At 44.7% G+C, this 20,999-nt stretch overlaps 1 long non-coding RNA gene across 1 annotated transcript; it reads right to left on the reverse strand.

The window, feature by feature from the left end:
- Positions 1-2,425: 2,425 nt before the first annotated feature.
- LOC116081746 lies at positions 2,426-8,875 on the reverse strand. The gene is made up of 3 exons (XR_004114990.1): positions 8,742-8,875; positions 6,343-6,466; positions 2,426-2,459 (listed from the first exon to the last, which is right to left on the reverse strand). It is a non-coding gene; the product is annotated as an uncharacterized LOC116081746 (long non-coding RNA).
- Positions 8,876-20,999: the final 12,124 nt, after the last annotated feature.

Below are 20,999 nucleotides of genomic sequence, written 5' to 3' on the forward strand. Positions count from 1 at the left end.
CTCTGGTGTCTGCAGGGTGAGTACAGCACATGACTCCCATGCTCTCCACATCCTCTGATGGAATGATGGGATGACCTACCAGCCAGGGTTGTGCCTCCATAGGGAAGTAGTACTTTGCACAAAGTATTTTCTTTCCTTTCTCTTTCTGTGTATTTTTTCTACTGTAAGCAAAATTATTGATTTCCGTAAACTTATCTGTGTCTAGCTGTCTGGCCAGTGCTTTGTGAACATTTCCTTCTGAGTCAATATAAGTAATTTGTATTTCCCCTCACCATCAACTATGTTGTCTAGATTTCAAGTTAGAGTATTGGATGATTGCAGAGTGAATCCCATGTTAACCTGTCTTTTCATTAATCCTATGCAGCCTCTACTGGAGAACACTTTACATAGTTACAGCCCTTCTGAAATCCATAAAACATGTACAGTCTCACTCTTACTTTTCTTTGAATTAGATTTGCTAGACATTCATCTATTTTATTAGTCTATTAAAAGAAATCATTATTTAACTTATTTATAAATCCTCTCTATGCCTCTCTTCCCCTGGGATACTTGCAGTTTTTAGTCTAATTTCCCTGAAATCCTCATTTCTTTGATCTTGCTTAGTCCATTTCCATCTCCTTTAACTCAATACTGAGCTCTCTCTTCGTTTTGTTTTGTTTTTTTTTTTCTTGAGAGCTGAGATGTTGGAAAATTTAATTTCTCACCCAAGAGAGGAGACCTCATGCCTTTACCATCAGAAGGTCATTCACACTTTGAAAGGAACAGGGATCACTATGATTATCTAGGTCTGGCTTGGGTGAACTGTCCATCAAGGCTGTCTTTCTGGAACATTGGAGGCTCCTCCAGGAGCAGAAGAAAACGTGATACCTTCTCTAGCAGGCTTCAAGAAGCACATCACATGACTAGAAGCAGACCTTTAGCCAGCTCTGGGACAGACATCAGTATAGGAGTGTTGCATGGCTGGTACCTCCAAATTGCAACATTCCCTCCTGGAGAGAGGCTCACAAGACTGAACAAGTAAATGAAACAGATAAAACTTCATGTGTATAAGAAGTCCCAGGAAGATCCACAGATACACCACACGCTCTTCCCCAAGATTAAAAGACTCTCCTACCGGCCAAGCTGTATGCAAGTTGTGCAGGGAACTCCAGGGAAGAGTCATCATCCATGATTGGGAAGTCATCTCCCTTGATTGGAGAGATGCTGCTACTGCTTTTGAGTCTCTCACATTCCCATAGGTAAGACATCACCTATGTAAGGAATCATCTGCATGGAACCTTAATAAACTCACTGGTTCATTAAACTAAACTTAGTGCAATTATTCTTTGCCCTGTCATCAATACTCTCTCCAGGGTGAATGGGCATTTGTTCCCCAAAGACATATTTGTGTAAATAGACATATTACCCCCCACCCCCAAAGAGAGTCTCACAACAGGGAAAAGGCTTCTCTTCCCATGTTCTGACCCTGAGGACACCAGCTCAGCTCACTGGACACCAGGGAATCCAGCTGATCCTAGAAGCTGGGCCAAGATGGAGGTGGAGGCTTGGATTCTGATACCAGAGCCATCTCCGTGAGCCTCAGTCCTTGGGGCTGGTGTGGGCTGGCTTTCCACATCTAGCAATTTTCTATGAGGTGCTGATTTTGCATTCCGTAGGGGTGAGGGACCTCTGACTGATGTGGTCTTCTCTTACAAACTACTTGGGTTTTTTCTATTATTATAAAGCTTTGTTTCATAAGATTTATCATAAGAAATCTTTCTCCATAAAATGTCCACCTGTGTGACTGAGATTTTTCTTTGGAGTGTTCTAATCTTTATTTGTCCCAGTGTTCCGTGGGTCTAGGGACATGTGATGAATTTTGTGCTTTGCAGCCTACAATATTGTTTTATTCCTTTACTTATCCTGGAGTCACAGTGATTACAAGCCTTCCTGACTCACCTCCTCCCACTCCCCTTTTACAAGAACAGCCTCTGACCCAGAGCAAATGCCCCTCCTGGTGGGAAGGACATTTCTTAGAAGAAGATTCCCAGTGCAAGTATGCATGCCAATTTTTGAGTTGTTTATCTATTGTCTATTTTATTGATTCAAAAAGCATTGCATGTCCACACTCGGCCCGGTGTGTCCATGTGATCTGTGAACAGCTTCTTGGCAGAGAGCCATGCACCAACCACCTCTACCATACTCTCCTCTTGAAGCTTCTTTCTTCTCAGGACCAATATCTGCCCTCAGGTCTTTGGAGGGTTTCTGTTCCTGAAGTTTGCTGTCAGGGGCCAAGCTTGGTGTCACTGACATCACCACCATGAGAATTAGTGGCTTTTCTTGTTGCTGTGACAAAAATCACTGACAAATGCAACTTAAGGAAGCAAGGAGGCTTTTTGTTTGTGGTTCAAGGCTATAGGGTCCATCATGGTGAGGACGTCATTGTGGCAGGAGTAGGAGGCTAACTGGCCATGCTGCATCTGAAGAAGCAAAGCACAGAATGGGTAGGAAGTGAGGCTTCCCCTTACAATCTCAAGGCCCACCTCCTGCAGAAAGATCTTCCCTCCCAAAGGGCCCACACGCTTCTTAAACAGTGCCACCAACTGGGTACCATGTGTTTATCTTCTGAGGCCCTAGGTGACATTTCACATTCCGACCACGACACTCTGCCTTTGGCCCTCATCAGTTCACAGTCACTTCCTAATACAAAATTGTGTTCACTCTAACTTCAAAAGTTCCCACCTTCCTTTAAAATCCCAACACTGTCCAGGTCCATAGTTTCTTCAGAGACTTGAGTTACTCTCTTAACTGTGACTCCTACTATTTTTTATTGGATATTTTATTTATTTACATTTCAAATGTTATCCCCTTTCCCAATTTCCCCTCCCCAGAAATCCCCTAACCCATCCCTCATCCTCCTGCTTCTATGAGTGTGTGCCCCCACCCACTCTCCCACTCCCACCTCCCTGCCCTCACATTCCCCTATGCTGGGGCATCAAGCCTTCACAAGACCGAGGGCCTCTCTTCCCATTGATGGCTCTGCCAGAGCCTGACATATACAGAAGCAGATGCTCACAATCAACCAGTGAACTGATCACGGGGTCCCCAATGAAGGAGTTAGAGAATGGACTGAAGGAGCTGAAGGGGTTTGCAACCCCATAGGAAAAACAACAATATTAACCAACCAGAGCTCCCAGGAACTAAACCACCAACCACGGAATACACATGGAGGGACCCAAGGCTCCAGCTGTATATGTAGCAGAGGATGGTGACTCCTATTAGAACATCATTAAACAGGTTACATACTTTTAAAGAGCAACAGACAGTGTCAACATTCCTATTCCAAAAGGAAGTGGTGAAGGCGTAAACAAGGAAATATCCAGCCAGAGCAAAAATGAAAGCCAGCAGGGCAAAAGCAAACCCTAAATCTCTGTATCTGGCACCTCAAACTTGGATGGAATCATTTGGGATCCAAAGGGCTTGAGTAGAAACCACCTCTCTAACTCTGCCTCCTGCAGCATGCATAATATCTCTTCAGCTGCCTTCACTCTGTGCCTGTGTCTTTCCTCAGTGAATGTCTTAAGATCTGTCATCTCCAGGATCCTGGGGGTCTCTATTTCAATCTAGGATTCAACGTAACAGCTTCATGCATGACCTTGCAGAGCTCCCCTTCAGGGAATCCAAATCCTCCACGCATTGCCTGTTCTCTGTGGTTTTTTTTAACCTCCGTGAAAGCCTCCACAATCCACTTATTCCTATATTTTTTTCATGCCTGAACAACCAGCACCATGTGAACAAAAGTAAGTGATGAGGATATAAACAAGAAAATATCCAATCAGAGCAAAGAATGAAAGCCTGTTTGTGTTTATCTTAGAATTTCTAGCTTCAAAACTCCTACCGAGTCTCAGAAATAATTCAACCTCCTTAGACCACGGTTTGAGTGACCTCTGAAGCCCTTGGGAAGCAATCCCTCATACGTTTGTTTTATGCCAGGGGATCTGTTCAATAGGATTCTCTGTTTAGAGTGTCTCCTTACAAATAATTTGCATTTTCATAAGATGAACCCTTCTGTGGATGGGGTTTTGCCTCAAAGGCACTCTTCCTATTGTCCCAGTACAGCATAATCACTGCAATAGTTACAGCTACTTTTAAACCTACCTTGCCTACAACCTTAAACTTATACACATAGATTTTCTTATGAAACCAAATGTCTTTCATATCTTCATGAAACACTCTCTGGATGGGATGGACGGGATCAGTGAGTAAAACCCATGCCAAACCTAAATCTTTCCTATCTAGAGTTTTTAATTCAGCCTCATGCAAGTTCTCAGGACACAGACAGATTGCGACCAGCTTCTTGGCTAGAATGTAGTAAAAATGGCCACTGGCCCAGTTCCAAAAGTAAGTGATGAAGATATAAACAAGAAAATATCCAATTAGAGTGAAAAATGAAAGCCTGTTCATGTTTATCTCAGAATTTCTAGCTTTAAAACTCCTACCGAGTCTCATTAAGCTCTGCTTAAAACATTCTCAGGATTTTCCACTCCAAATTTCAAACTCTGCCACATCCCTCCTAAAAATCAGTTCCAATGGCCTAAGTAGCACGTACTCAGGGTAATTAGAGCAATGACCCCACTTCTCAGCACTGTATTTTCTACATTGGCTACTTTTCTCATGTCTGTGACAAAATTCCCTGACAAAAGAAACTTAGAAAAGAAAGAGTTTGTTTTATTTTATAGTTCCAGAGGGGAAAACTAGATGATTGATTGTTCATAATAGAAACAAAGATGGGTAAATCGGCAAACAGATGATAGAAATAACTACAGATCATAGAAAGGTTGATTAATTAATTGACAGAAAGAGATATAAATGTCATGAAGAAAGATCGATTCTTGGCATGACTAATCTTGACTATCAACTTGACACACCTGGGAAGAAGGGAGTCTCAACTGAGGAATTTCCTCCAACATATTGCCCTATGAGCATATCTCTACTGGATATTTTCTTGATTTCTAACTGGTGTTTGAGGGCCCATCGCACTGTGGGTAGTACCACTCATAGCCAGGTGAACATGGAACGTATAAGAAACACAACTAAAGATGAGCCTGGGAGAAAACCAATAGCCAGAATTCCTCCATGATTTCTGCTTCAGTCCCTGCATCCAAGTTTCCACTTGAGTTCCTACCCTGACTTTCCTCTATATAGGACTGTAGCCTGCAAGATAAAATTAACCCATTCCTCTCCAGACTGTTTTTGGTCATGGAATTTATCAGAGAAAGAGAAACATAACTAAGATGATGATGATGATGATGGTGATAGTGGTGGTGGTGGTGATGATGATAAAGACAGTGGTGATTATGATAATAATGTTCATGATGATGATAATGAAGATAGACAGATAAATGATAGATAGATAGATAGATAGATAGATAGATAGATAGATAGATAGATAGAGATGATTGATAGATGACAGACACATGGCAGATAGATGATAAGTGGTAGATATGCATAAAATTTTATAATAGATATATTTTCCCTGTGTACCCCTTTGGTGAAGAGGCACTCTGATGTATTCATAGTTGAAATGATTTAACATCTACAATATGCTCTAAGATATTTGAAGAAAATCTTCAAGCAGATACATGAAGAAATGTTAGTGAAATGTTGGGATTTTGTCTTTTAAAAAAAATGTACACTGTATACACTGACATTTATGAAACTGCTCTACTCTGAAATTTTTTTTATAATAAAAGGCTAACCTATTTGATGAATAAAAGAAAAAGCTAATGAATTTCCACAGGCTGCACTGAAACATCCACCTTGAACACAAAGCCTCGGGAATTGGTGGATACAATGTCATTAGATCTGTACTATTGGATAAAAAAAAAAAATGAGAAAGGGACAAAGATTATTGTAACAAACACGAAGCTATTACGTGAGGGAGAGAGGAACAGACGGCTTGTGCCTTGACCGCACTTCTTATCATATAGTGTGCAGGACTCGAGGACACCAAGTCATTTTATTTCTCATCATCCATTCACTGATTGTAAACGTAAAGGACCAGGAAGAGCTCTGAGGGTGTACCTCTGTTAGCTGTAAGAGAACAGAATTTGAGACTTGCAAATAAAAGATGTTGCTGCTTCGAGGAACCTGGGTAGAAGTGGAAAAGACGGGTAAATTAAGGCCATATAATAAAAGTTAAAACTTTGAGTGAGGAATTTAACACAGCCTACCATGCTTCTGACATGGGATTGGGCTCCAAAGGCATCCAGTCCTCCAAATCAGTGACAGCTCAGAGAGCACCAAGGAGACTATGTGTCCAAGAATCGGGGGCAAGCAGGGGTAGGGTTCCCAATTACTTACCACAGTCTCCCCTGTTCACAGCTTATATAAGATGCTCAATAGCATTCGCTGAAGGCTAGAGTAGCCATTAGTAGATGTGGACTCTACAGATTTCCAGAGTTCTATCGATGGGGCTGCGTTTGTTCTGCTCAGAAAAGAAAAGATTAGGAGGACATGTGAAAAGAGCCCTTCAAATATTTGAAGAACATTCAAGTAGAAATAACAGTTTTTGAGTGCATGTTCCCATGTGTGCTCTCCAGAGGATAACATGAAATCTAGGAGAGACAAGAGTGCGAGAAAATCACAACCCCCACAGGAAGACACTTCTCTCTGTAAAAACTCGCACTGCTAGCAGTTGCTTCTTATCACTGTAGCCACACAGTGGTAACAGGGCTGCCCTGAGTGGGCACACAGCCCTCAGAAGCAGATGCCAAGCAAAGCAAGCACCATACAAACATTCAAGAGTGGGTCAGACTCTCCAGCTTGAGGTTCGGAGACTCTTCCCCCAAGATCAGGGTACCATCAGTAACAGTTGTACATGTTGGTGTGCGTAAGTGGTGGGAGGAGGGGAAGAGGAGGAGGAAGTGGAGAAAAGAAAGCAAAAGAAGGATTATCTCTTTGTGCTCTCTGGTCAAGTAAGTCTGTTAACACAATCCCCATATTGATATGTAAAGAGAAGTGTGGAGATCTGCACAGAGGCCCAAAGACAAGAAAAGATCAATATGTACAGATAAAACCCCAGGCTTGTTCTTAAGGCCCTTTGACACATAATTCAAATGCCCATAGAAAAACACCACAAGGACGGCTCTCTTCCTATCTGGAAACCTAGGGTGCTGCACTCTGCTTCCCGCTGCTTTTGGGTGGTAAATGCTGCCAGTATCATCTAGTTTCTTTTCTGTTATATTAATAAATAATTGAGCACAGTGCTCTGGCTTCAGTACTGGAATCCCTAATGCTCAAGATAATAAAGCGAGCGGCATTACACACAGATGCATTATTAACTGGCAGCTACTAGCTCAGTAATATTCTGACAAGCACTAAAGTGCAAGGAATTAATCGTACATAAATTCTTTGTTCTTCAATTTTTCAAGATCTCCTGATAAAGTCTCAGAAACAGCATTCAGCCAGAGTCTGTCCTAGGATTGAGCTTGGCTGAGCACATCCTTCCCAGGCTTCCATCTTGGGGTCCTGTGTCCCTTCAAATATGGAATTGTAAGGGCTGCAGACAGCCTATACCTCTGGTCTCTGAGTCTGAGACCTTGGCTGAGAGAAGAAGCCCCTCCCTTGCTGGCCTGACTTGGGGCAGAATCACCCTCAGGGTTGTGGGCTGCCTCCAGACTCTTCTAAGCCTAAGAATTAGGCTTAGAAGGCTGCCAAGTCTATTTACCCTTGTAGGTTTGCCCCTTTGAAGTCTGTGTCATGCTAGTGCCTCCCACAGAAGCTGGCCAGTTAACACCCTACTGGGTAACTTGGAGCTTGCAGAAGTAGCAGCTTTGGGAAGGGAGAAGCCAACTATTGAGAATGAGGCTGTCCACCATAAGCAGAAGGGAAGGGAAGAAAAGAAAGGATGAGTGTTCCAGGAGGGAAGTGGAGTAGCTACCTGACCTGAACTAGGAAAACTGGCAAATAGCGTTCTCCTGGAGCCAAGGCCTTACTTTTCCTGGCCTAGTTTAAGTCTGACCACTGGAGAAACTACCTTAGGAGGTGACCTGCCTCCCAGGAAAAGTGTACTACCCCTATGAGGCCCAGACCGATTGATATTTCAGCACCATGGACAGTATCTCCCGCCAATTCAACTCTCTCCACAAGCTATATGGCTATTAGCTAAGGGTTTCCCAACCAAGGACAAAGTGGGCTCAGTGCATCACGCATTTAAAATGTGGCACACTGTTCAGCTCTGTATACTTCACTCTCCTCACTGCGTGTCTATAGTCCTGGCAGGAGGAACAATCAAGAATCTATTCACCTCCAGGCAGGAGACATGGCTGGAATGCATGGCTGGATTTCATGGTTTCATCCCTTTATATATATCACCACATTCAGAGCCTCCTATGGTGAAGCAGAGCCTTGAAGTGATTTGGAGACTAATGGAAAAAAAGTTGGTCAAGACTTTCTGAGAGGCTTTTTCATGACATCCATCCTGAAGCGTTTATTAATTTAGTGGGGCTTCTTAATTAAAGGCTCAATGAATAATTGAAACATAGTTTTTGATTATACTGAAGTTGGTGCCATTTTGAGTTATAATTGTAACTAATAAATTAGTTAAATAGGTTAGATGATGAAACCCTTCTCGAGGGAACACTCATAATTTCAAGAATTTATCTACATGTCATTCAGAGGATGTACGCAAGAAAAAAAAAATAGATGATCAGAAGAAATCCCAGCTTAAAACTGTATTAGTCAGTGATGTCCACTCTTACCACTGAAGTTCACGGGCTACTCACTGTCATCTGTGAGTGAGAGAGGGAGGAGAGGTTCCACAATCTGCCCATGGGATTACTTTCTCCAATGAGTAGAACTCCAAGCTGGAAGTGGTCGTGTCTCTGGACCATCTTTTGCCCCAGGAGCTCTGTATAAAGTCTATACACAAAGAGAAGACACAGCCAAGTGACTGATCCTCCAGTCACCTTTCCTCAGATGATGCCATTCCAGCCTGATAACTCTACTCTTCACATGTGTCAGTCAACAGAATTTGTCAGGCACCTACTGATATGAGGCAATCACCCGGAGCCTCATTATGCAGATGCCACGCAGAGTCCTCTAACTGGAGTAAGAATAATTATAGGCAGTGTGGAATGGATGAATCTATGGGGTCACACCCAGCATTCCCAGTGCTCTTCAGTGATCTAGTAGAGAATATGGTAGAAAAGGCAAAGAACGTACTCCACCCCTCAGCGTGGAGTCCTCTGGGAAGCGACATCTGCACAAATTGGAAAGTGTCTCTCCAGGTATTGGCATTTCTGCTCAGATCTTATATGAAGTAAGAACCACAGAATATGACCTACCATCCCCATTCATTCATTCATTCACTCAGCCACTCATCAAACAACATCAAGTCAAATAATACATAAACACCAAGCCTCCAGTTAGGCTCTTGGTTTACACAGCGTGGAAGAGGACTTACCTGAAGAAGCTATCACACCTACTTCTTCACCCTACAGTTGCAGAGGCAAATAACTTCTGGTAATATCTGCACCTTTGATCTCAGTAGCTACCACCCTAACCAGTGTCTCTCAGAAGTCTGTACACTCCTCTCCCACTCTGCTCTCATCCCCTCATTACCCACCCCTTCCCACCACCTCTCTCCTTTCTGACCTGCTCCCTACCTCTCTTAGTAGCTTCTCAAAGCAGCTGCCCCAGTCTCCATCCTTCAGTCAGACAAGGATGTAGCCATCTCACTACATATTCTGGGACCTACCTAGGGGCTAGGCTTGGGCCTGGAAGACATTTATAATAGACTGAAAACCAGACACTGGCCTCCTTTACTAGGAATAAAGATTCAGGGTTGGGGGCTGTTCATCTCCCTAGAAGAGCAGCCCTCTGTGAAGATGTCACCGCTGGGAGCAGCAGGGACTTGTTCTGGATGCAGAGAGCATCTGAAGCCCTCACCCTGGTGCCCCATGTGCAGTAGGTACACAGCTGACCCTCCAAGACAATAAACGCTGTGCTTGGCATTTCCCTGTCTTGGCTGAGGACTGTGAAGGGTCATTTTGCGAGATGCCAGGATGAGAAAAGTCCTGGCATCTCAGAGCAGGACAAGGAGCAAGCAGCCAGGTGAGCAAGGTTGGGTATTGTGGAGCAGGTACACACAGGTCTAAGATGGACCTAACCCATAACCTGGGAGTTCATGACAGCCACCTATATATCAATCCAGCAGCTTATCCCACAAGGATTTGCTGAGGGTCCATACCGGGTTACAAAACCACCGCAAATCCCTGTCTTGCTATAAACCACATCCCTGGGGAAGACAGACAGATGTTAAGGAAAATCAAATGTATACCTCACAGAGTGTGAAAACTGAATACTGCATATAGGTAAGATAAAAGGGCAGAGAGCATATGAGGACAGAGGAAGCAGTGAAGAGAGTGGCAGGAAAGGGACAACTGAAGAACCCAGAAGCAGCTGTAGGAACTCCGTGCCAAGCAATGATCTCTCTGCACTCAGCATGCTGCCCCAGTGGCTACACACACAGGTGCGGGGGATGCAGGTGTGCTCAGCTCCTGATCCTTCCCTGGTGTGAACAAAACAGGACATGCTGCTCCACTTAGATCTGCTACTGGAAGGGTTCCAGGACTCCAGGGATTAGCAAGCCTGTTAGAGCCAGAACAGAGCAACAAGTGGGTTCCTCACCTTGGTCAGCAGTTAGCTGAAAAATAAATGTGTGCTCCACGAGAAAAAAAAATTCTACAAGATTTTTTTGTAGGGCTGACACACGCCTCCCACTAAACAGAGGTCCTGTAAGAACTACCCCATTTCCTGGACTAATGAACAAATTCTTCATTGGCATCTACCATGTACAGCACTGGATATGCACAGTATGTGCAGTGTGTACAAGTGCACATCGGGTTTTTAGCACTTGGCATATATTAAAAAGTTTGTCTTACTCCTCCTTTCAACCTATCAGTCTTGAGTTTCCAAGCATCTACCTGTCTAATGGCAGACACCATGGAAGGATTCTGTTAGCAATACAGATGACGACACACTCCTCCAAGGTCAGCAAGAAAGGTGGCATCATGTAGTCCCAGCATGCCTTACAGGGGGACCAGATCTTCCACTGGCTGGACTGTGCTGGCCAGCAGTTCCCATGTCACCAGGATCAGAATCACCAAAACTGTCACAATTCTGCAGCTCCCTGGTGTTTACCCCAGATGGGGTCACAAATCTCAGAACCAGAACTCTCTGAGAAGCCAACAGCTCTTACATATACAGAAGTCTGGGACTCGTTGACACAAAGGGTTCTTCTTGCAGAGCTGTGACTATATCGTGATGGACTGCTCTTCTTGATTATACAATACACTGTGTATCCTGATGAAGCATGGTAGGGGCCCTCCACCCTAGTCAGACCTCTAGGGCAAGACAAGATTTCATGTGGTCTCACAGGAAACACATACAGGTCTAACCCATATTATGCTGGAATAGAAAAAAAAGCCATGGGATCAGGAAAGAATGGTCCACACTTGAGTATCCTGGGCTCTTCCTTCAAAGAAGAAAAGAAATCTTCAAAAATGTCTCATGACTTAGTCAGGGACAAGCAAATCTGTCTCAGTGCCCTCACTATCACCACGCTCTGCTCCATGGCTCTGTGGTCCCATGGCCCTCACCGTGAGAGGTCAGTATTCCTGGAGCCTACAAAGGAACATTTAAATCCACCATAGGCCTAGAAGAAGCTAAAGCCACACTGCAGGTAACAGCTGCCTGTCCTCCATCATGCCCAGAAGGTGCCCAGGGAAGGACAAAAGAGGACTCAGGACCAGAGCATGGCTGTTTGCAACCATGTTTGGTTGATAGTAAGAAAAACCTCAAAATTGCATTAAGTATCTGCATTCTGTTTCCTGGTGCTGTGATTAAATATATGACAAATACAACTCAGGATTTATATTGGCTCACAGCTCAAGAGTTACAGTCTGTCATGGCGGGAACCTGCGGCAACAGGAGCTGGAAGCAGATGGTCACATTGCATACGCAGTCAGGAAGCAGTGGGCAAGGATGCTCAGCTTTCTTTCTTTTTTTTTTTTTTCATATAGCCTAAGACCCCAGCCCTTAGGATGGCACTGACTGTAAGGTGGGTATTCCCATTTCAGTTGTCTAGAAAATCCCTCACAGATATACCCAAAGACTAACATAACCCAGATAATCCCTCATAAGTGTGCCCAGAGTGAGTCCGCATCCTGTCGAGTTGATATCAACATAATCATCCCGGTGCCTCATCTTTTCTTCTCTATGTTCTACTGTGTTAACCTACATAGCTAGCAGGTTTTCCAACTTCTATTTTTGCATGTCGCACTACTAGATTTGAAATACTTTATGGCTTGGAATGTCACTCCTTTTCAAATGCTGTGTTTTCTGAGGCTCTCTTGGAGGCCAGAAGTAATCTATTTACTTTGCATATTCAATAGGTATTACAATGTGTTTTTCCTTCTGGGTAACATAAATCATATATTATTGCTTGCTGTTCGTATTCTTTCTGTGTTCATTTTTATTTATTTTCTTCCAAAAATGTGTAATTCCAAAGGCTATGCTCTTAAACACTCCATTTATATTTGTTCTGATTTCTATTATTCCCATTTTCCTGGAAGTTTTGGCTTTATGCATTCAGTTGTCATATTGTTGGTTGCTTAGCTTTCGGTCAACTCAAATTTCTTACAAACTGGGTAATTTTTAAATGATTTGTTTTTATTTTGTGTGCACTGGTGGTTTTGGTTGTTTTGTTGTTGTTGTTGTTGTTGTTGTTGGGTTTTTCTTTGGTGTTGGTTTGTTTTTTGTTTTTTTTTAGTGTGTGTTCATGTGAGGGTGTCCTATTCCTAGAACTAGAGTTACATATGGTTGTGAGCTGCCATGTGGGTGCTGGGAATTGAACTTGGGTCCTCTAGAAGAACATCCAGTGCTCTTATCCCCAGGGCCATCTCTCCAACCCTGTAATATTTTTAAATTAATTATGATTCCAGGGTTAGGGTTAAGTGCCCACAGAGTGTGTCAGATTCTCCAGAGCTGAAGTTAAAGGCAGTTGTGAGCTGCCCGCCTGATACGTGTTCTGGGAATCGTACCTGAATCCTATACAAGGGGGGTACACTCTTAACCACTGAGATATCTCCTCAGGCCCATAAATTGGATAATTTATCATTGTATTCTCATTTGCTTTTCTTTTCCTGTGACAAAAACTTATAACCAAAGCAACTTGGGAAGAAAAGGGTTTATATCAGCAGACAGTTCATCATGGAGGGAAGTAAAGGAAGAAAGACTGACAGAGATCATAGAAGAACACTTAGCAGCCAAAGAAATGGCCCACGAATATGACTACATCTGCATACTCTCTTTCCTACCCCTGCATTTCATGTGTCCTTTGTAATACAGGGCTGACTTGGTGAATCAGTTGATCACCATCTGTCATTTAAAGTAGGACTTACTTCATTTGCATTAAAGTCATTTCCATATTCCTGATTAATTTCTTTCTCTGTGCTCCTTTAATTAACTCTCAGGTTTTGGTAATCTGCTCCCCCCCCCCACTTCTCTAATATTTTATTAAGTGTTTCCTCATTATCGTTGTCACTTTTAGATTTAGGAATCCAGAGAGAGCTCTACCAAACCATGCTAACCACATGTTATAACCAAATGTCTCCACGAACAGGTATGGGCCAACTTTAAGGAAGATGTGAGACAGGGGCCATGGTCACCTGCCTAGATCAGCAGTGTTAGCTGGACCTCCCTGGGCCTTAGACAGGCAATTAAGTCTAGCTCAAATGAGAACCACAAACACAGCACCATCAACATTGCTAACCTAGAGTCCTGAGCAGAGCCACATGGGTACCTCACTGGGGAGATTCGCATGCCCCTGTGCACCTCGCTGGGCAGAGCCCCATGCCCTGTACGCTTAACTGAGAGGCCTCCATTGCTCATCACATAGCCACATGCAGCAACAATTGACCAACATGCTGTCCACTCAATTCGACATGACCAATCATCTGCCTTTTCCACTGTCCTCTGACAACCTAAGTATCAAAGACCTTACTGGAAAAATCAATTCTACAGTCTGCTTATAAAATAAATTCAAAGAAAAATACTTTCTTTCTTGTCTGTACATGGAAAATTAAGCGAAATATCAATTCTCACTCAGGTGCCTGGTCAGGCAGCCCTCACTCCAGCCCTGAGTTAGTTTTGACATTTACAGCTTCATCAAAGCAATGAACCAGTCACAGCTTTGTAACCCATAATTCACAGCATCGCAGCCCCATTTAAGCTATATTTAGGCCATTCGAGAATATTTGATTTCGATTTAAGGGCTTAAGGGATTTATATTGGACTCAGAAAGTCAACAAACTTATTTACTGGGTCTTTTTCTGAATGGGTATAACACTCATTTAGGCACAAGAAAGTTATGAGGTAAAGATTATGCTTGGCTCAAAGCCTCCAAATGGCTGCGAGCTATCAGTTTTCTAGAAAAGTCCTCAGGAGATTCTTGGCACCAATAGGCCACTGTCTGAGCTCCTCCCCGTACAACTTCCAGACTGAGAACCTGTGGCCAAAAGCGACCCTCTAAAGAACCACACTGCTTAGAAGCTGTTGTGCCATCCCCAGGTGACTGCCAGTCATTCCAAGGACATACCTGTGCATTCCTGGGTATCCTGTGGGTTCTGGGGGCCATGAACAGATGGGTCTCACACACAAAACCTCAATACAGAGTGCACCCTCTGCAGGCATCTGAAGTCCTGAAATATGGGTAAGGACTGAGGGATTTCATGAGGGTACACATGATGTCTGGAGTTGGAGCCAGATAGGCTCTCAGCTTTGAGAAAGAGAAAAGGCTATGCTTAGCCAAGGGGTGCCCATGAGTAAGGGAATGAATGTGTGTGACACTGGTGATGTTAAGCAGATGACCTCTGGTAACTGCTGGGCCTCACTGGTCTATGCTGGTCCCATCTCACATGTTTAAGTTAATCCTGAGTCTCCATGCCTAGTAGCTTCCCCAAGTATAGAACACTTCTAAGCACCCCTTGATCTTACTTCCCTTACCCCAACACCACACAGGCACCAGGGCCATTCCCACCCACTGGCAAGCCCAAGGTCTTGCCCACCTTAACTGTCACAAGCCCTCTAATTGGTGCTCTCAATGCCCCCCACAACCTGGCCCTCTACCCACTCATCTCTCTGCCCAGCACCCCTATTCCAAGATCTTTCTGTATGTGGTCCCAGCTTGGACTGGACTATCCACTGACCTTATGGATCTCACCCCTCCCCCCCAACCCCACCCCTCACTTCTACTGACCTAGAACATAATAAGATGAGATTCTGGCCCTGCTTCTGTATGTGCCCTGTCTAGACCAAGAACACTTTGTGAGCGTTTTTAATGAAGCCTCGCCCATGTGCAGAGCCTTCAGAGGATACATAGTGATCACAGACCATTCATGGGGTGGTGGGATGTTAAACAGAATCTGAAAACTGGGAACCAGCTGTGTCCCTGCTCTGTCCACTGCCACTCACTGGGGCACCTTTCGGGGACTCACAGTTCAGCTTCCTCATCTAAATAGTGAGCAAATTTAGGGGGGTAACTAAAGAAAGATAAGTGGCAGGCTCCAGTGGTCTTCCCCTACTGGGAAGGTAAACATAGCCATCAAGCCACAAGTGCTAGAGAGTGTCTAATGGAGTACATGACTCCCCACACCCAGATGCAGAGAGGCAGGCAGTGTCTTGTCTCTCTCCAACCTCCCTCTAAAGGAACAGCCAAGGCTTAGGTCTTTGGTTCTTACCCTCCATCTAACGAGCATATGTGGGTGTGATGTCTCAGCAGGCAGAAAGGAGCGGAATGGACCCCAGGAGGAGGGAGATGGGAAGAAATCATTGAGTTCGCCTGGGATTGGAGCCTTAACTAGAGTCTCCTCTGTACATGTAGGTACTACAGACTACAACATTTGCCAATGATGTGAGGCAGGGTAAAGAGAATAGCTGTGCTATATCTGAGAACTCTGGACCTAGAGATTGGTGGGTCCTGAGCAGCCCAGAGCTGGTAACACCACCCTCCTTCCCTACCAGGCTTGACCATATCAGGGAAGGGTAAGGTCCCAGCTCATGGTGCTCAGGTACCACTTACATTAGCATTTCTTATCTTCCCTCTCTGCATGGCTTGGGCTGGGGCATGTTCAGGGTCAGAATTGATTCCGTAACTACAGCAGCATCTCTAAGACCAGCATCCACCTGCACACAGCAGATGCTCATGCAAACATAGGAGGAAGGGACTGGAGAGATGGCTCAGCAGTTAAGAGCACTGACTGCTCTTCCAGAGGTCCTGAGATCAACTCCTAGGAACCACATGGTGGCTCACAACCATCCGTAATGGGATCCGATGCCCTCTTCTGGTGTGTCTGAAGATAGTTGTAGTGTATTTGTATACATAAAATAAATAATTTATTTTTAAAAACATAGGAAGAAGACGTAAGATCTCAGGCGGGGCTGCTCTGTGAAGGAAGCAGTGATGGATGGGAGGAGTGTGTGGTGAGTGGCTGCCATACCCAACAGGAACTAGGGTGGGAGCCAGGGCCTCGGGCAGTCCCCTGCTAGCTGTTCTACAACTGACAATACTGAGAAGCCAGTGGAATGTCATCTTCAGGATCATCCCTTAGAACTTCCAGAATATTTCAGACCACTCTGCTTTGGACCACCACCAAACTCCATAGGGTAGGCTCCTATCTTCACAGCCCTAGAAGAAATGGCTACAACTGGAAGCATCCATGGGCTTATCCATCTAAGATCACTCTACATTTATTTCCGATTCCTTGTTGATTAAGTTATAAAATGGTGTTACAGAAATGAGGTAAGGAGATGACCTGAGACTGGGGATGGAGTTTCCCCTGCTAACAAGCAAGACTACAGGGTCAAGGACGTCCCATGCTGTGGCAAGGCTGTGCATGGGGTTATTGGTAAACCTCTACAGACACATCTAAGATGCATCCAAGCCCACGGCTGCATCACCCTCTCTGGGGTCAGAGTTTATGGGGAGTAGGTGTGGTACCCTCTGTCTTTTCACCCCAGAAAGACTCCCATCTCTGAAAAGGTGCCTTGCAATCCTGCCAATGTCCATTTCAGGGTCACAGCAGCCAGCCTGGGCAAGCTGGGTTTCATCTCTCCTGACTCCTGGAGACAGCAATGCCCCTGTAGTGTTGTCTTCACAGAACAGCTCCTACATTTGGTACCCCAACTCCAGTCCCTCATAGAGGATGGTCCTGGGTGCAGATAAGTTCAGAATAATCAGTTGTGCCCTTGAGGCATGCCCAGCAGCCTCCAGTCCTGGGGTACTCAGCAAGGCCTACAGGAAGGAAACGGAGATGCTTACTCAGAGCTGAGGGGGAGCATATGCAGAAGATCATAAGGAGCATGCGTGTCTGAGTGACTCTCAGACCTTCACAGGCTTAAGCACAACACACATGACCCTCTTTGTGGGCCTTTAGAGGGGATCGGGTCAGCCACTGAGGAAGTAATTTGCAATATGTCTTGGCTTTGCTGGAATTGTCATAGAAGTCGTTTGCTTACCTTCCTGACTGTCACTGGGCAAGGCTTCTGGCTTCCTGCAGGTCTATTTCTGAAGACTGCCTCTCTGGGCTAGGTCGCAGATGGGAGGCTTGGGCAGGTTTTCCCCACTTTCTGTCTTCTTCACAGCCCAGTGTGGACCCTGTCACTCACAGCAGAGCCCCTCTGCAGCGCCACCCCCACTGCTCTCGAGCCACAAGAAGTTGTACATGAAAAGCGAAGTGGAAGACTTAACCAGCCTCTCCACCATGTTCCCAGTCTGGCTTTTTCCACCAGGACACACCCCTAAGGCCAACATGAACCGCTGCCCCCAACCCCGATCACTTACTCACACACGCATGCCTGTTGGAAGTCTCACAGATGTGATCTTTATTCTGTAGGCTCTGACATATTTGTCAGACTGTCGCACAAGACAATCAACTATGGAAACCTGAATGTAGGTTATAGTTTAATGGGGGTTTTTTAATCAAAATATCAGATGACAAAAATTCTCAGGAGACTGAAAGTTTGAGGCAATTGTGGATAAAACCACAGGGACCTGAGGACTCTCTGGAACTAATGGTTTCCAGCAACGATTTCAATTGCTTCTGTAATTATTGCTCCACTTTGATTGGGGTCGTTTGACAATTTGCATTTTTTTTCCTGAAAATCCACACTTCATCCAGATTTTAAGTAGAAAAGGGCGCCCGGTGTTTCTCACTCTGACGCTTCCTGTTGGCATGCGCCCAGCGTTTCCCACTCTGACGCTTCCTGTTGGCGTGCTTCAGTTGACACAAGCTGTCCTACTTAATCGTGTTATTAAAAGAACATTCTTTCCATTTCAACCTATATGATTTAATATATAAATTGCTATCTGAGCAATGGTGTGTTTTTATTTATGATTGACACATAGGTGTGTTCCCTCAGGGTAAAAATTGTAATTGCACCACAGGAAGATCTCAGTCTCCAGAAAAGGCTAAAGTAGATCCTTGCCTGCAGAGCCTGCAGTCTAAGTGACAGCGTGGCATTCAGCCCAGAGCTCCTCCCCCAGGACTCAAGCACAACTCAGTTGTCCATTCTTGGGAGCAGATGGACTTGAAGCCAAGCTCTCTTGGTGTTTCCCTCCACTGGCTCTAGGGCTCAGAGCCCATCCTGGGGAAGCACGTTAGTGAGAAGACTTGAGGTTTGACAGAGAAAGGGCGATGCTCCCCCTACCCAGCTGTGAGGACAGTGCTCCCCATCCCAGACTATGAGGACATGAAAGGAATCCTCTCACCCACAAGTGTGTGACTTGGCCTTGGTAACTGTGTTAGCTGATCTTTATTTTTATATATTTATTTATGTATTTATTTATTCATTCATATATTCATTTATGTGTTTGTTTGTTTGTTGCCTACCTGATACAATCTTAGGCATGCCTGGAAATCTAAGAGGGAACTGAGATAAGACTGGCCTATGTCTAAAAGAACTGCAGGGACAAAAATGGAGAAGAGACTGAGGGAAAGGAGGTGCAGTGATTGATCCAAATGGGATCCATCTCAAGGGGAGGCTCCAAGGCCTGACACTATTACTGATGCTATGGCGTGCTTACAGACAACAGCCTAGCATGGCTGCCCTCCAAGAGATCCAACAAGCAGCTGAACAAGTCAGAAGCAGATACTTTCATCCAACCAATGGTTTGAAGTTGGGGACCCCTGTGGTTGAATTAGAGAAAGGCTGGAAGAAGCTGAGAAGGTGGGCGACCCCATAGGAAGACCAGCAGCCTCAACGAATCTGAACCCTTGAGATCTCTCAGACACTGAGCCACTAGCCAGGCAGCAAACTCCAGTTGATATGAGGCCTCTGACACATATACAGCAGAGGACTGCCTGGTCTAGCCTCAGTGAGAGAAGACGCACCTAACCCTCGAGAGACTTGAGACCCCAGGGAGTGGGGAAGTCTAGTAGGGGGATGGGAGGTTGGGGACATCCTCCTGGAGATAGGGGTAGAAGGAATGGGATGAGGAATAGTCCAAGGGCTTACCAGGAGGAGATAACAACTAGACTGTAAAAAAAAAAATTAGATAACAATAATAGTAAAGAAAAAAGAAAGTAAAAATAAATAAAATACTATTTTTCTTTTCAGTTAAAAAAAAAAAAGATTGGCCTATAGGCAAGACTGTGGAGTGTAGCCTCGATTAATGATTGATTTGGGAGAGCCTAGGTCACTGTGGGTGGTGCTACCACTGGCAGATGGTCCTGCCTGGATGGCATAAAAGAGCAGGCATAAGCAGCAAGCCGGGAAAGCAGCACTCTTCCATGACTTCTGCATCAGTTCCCGCCTCCAGGTTCCTGCCTTGAGTCCCTGCCCTGACTTCCTTTGGTGATGAACTGTGACGTTACAAGAACCAGATAAACCCTTTTCTCCCCAGGATGCTTCTGGTAAAGATGTTTCATTACAACATAAAAATCCTAGCTAAGACAACAACCTTTGTCTTTCTTCTGCCTGAGCTGCTGCAGGCACGCTTACGTACAAGCACTGGGATGGTACCTAGCCTGACACAGAAGCCAGAGATGGAGAGCATACACGATTCTTCATAATGCTATCCTAGACAGTCTTCACAGTTAAGACTCTCTGAACTTATCAGGCAATGTGTCTACAGTCGGGTTTGCACCTCATTCAACATCTATCATGGCTCCCAGAGCTAGGAGGCCTGAAAGTGGAGCACAGGGAGAGGTAGGAGGTCTGAACTTGGATCTGCAGGTGATACTGAGCCTCAGTCCAGATTCTGGGGTCTGAGAAGATGAGATACCGCTGACAAACACATGGGGGCACAGAGAGGGTTACTCCTAGGTAGGTTTATGGGGGTTATCCTGATTACATTAATTGAGGTGAGAAGATCTAACCTAAAAACAGAAGGCACTCTCCCTGGATCCTGCACCCATAAAAGTGAAGAGTGTAGACTCAGTGCTGGCATGCATGCACACATTCGTTCTCTCTCTGCTCTTGACTGTGGATCCAGGGTGACCAGACGCTTCAAGCATGCATGCACACATTCATTCTCTCTGCTCTTGACTGTGGATGCAGTGTCAAGACGCTTCAAGGTCCTGCTTCCCTGACTTCCTTACAGTGATGGGCTGTGACCTAGAGCAGTGACACACATAAGCCCTTTCTCCTCAGAGTCTTTCTTTCAGGGATGTTTTATCACAGCAACAGAAAACAAGATAAGACCCAATTCATTAAGAACAAAAAGCCAAGGGCTGGAGAGATAATGCCTCAGTGGCTAAGAGCACTGACTGCTCTTCTGAAGGTCCTGAGTTCAAATCCCAGCAACCACATGGTGGCTCACAGCCATCCATAATGAAATTAGATGCCCTCTTCTGGGGTGTCTGAAGACAGCTACAGATAATAAATAAATATACTTATTTATTACTTACATATAATAAATAAACAAAATTTTTAAAAGTGTTTTTTTTAAAAAAAAA

Source organism: Mastomys coucha, unplaced genomic scaffold, assembly GCF_008632895.1.
Source record: "Mastomys coucha isolate ucsf_1 unplaced genomic scaffold, UCSF_Mcou_1 pScaffold11, whole genome shotgun sequence".
Lineage (NCBI taxonomy): Eukaryota > Metazoa > Chordata > Mammalia > Rodentia > Muridae > Mastomys > Mastomys coucha.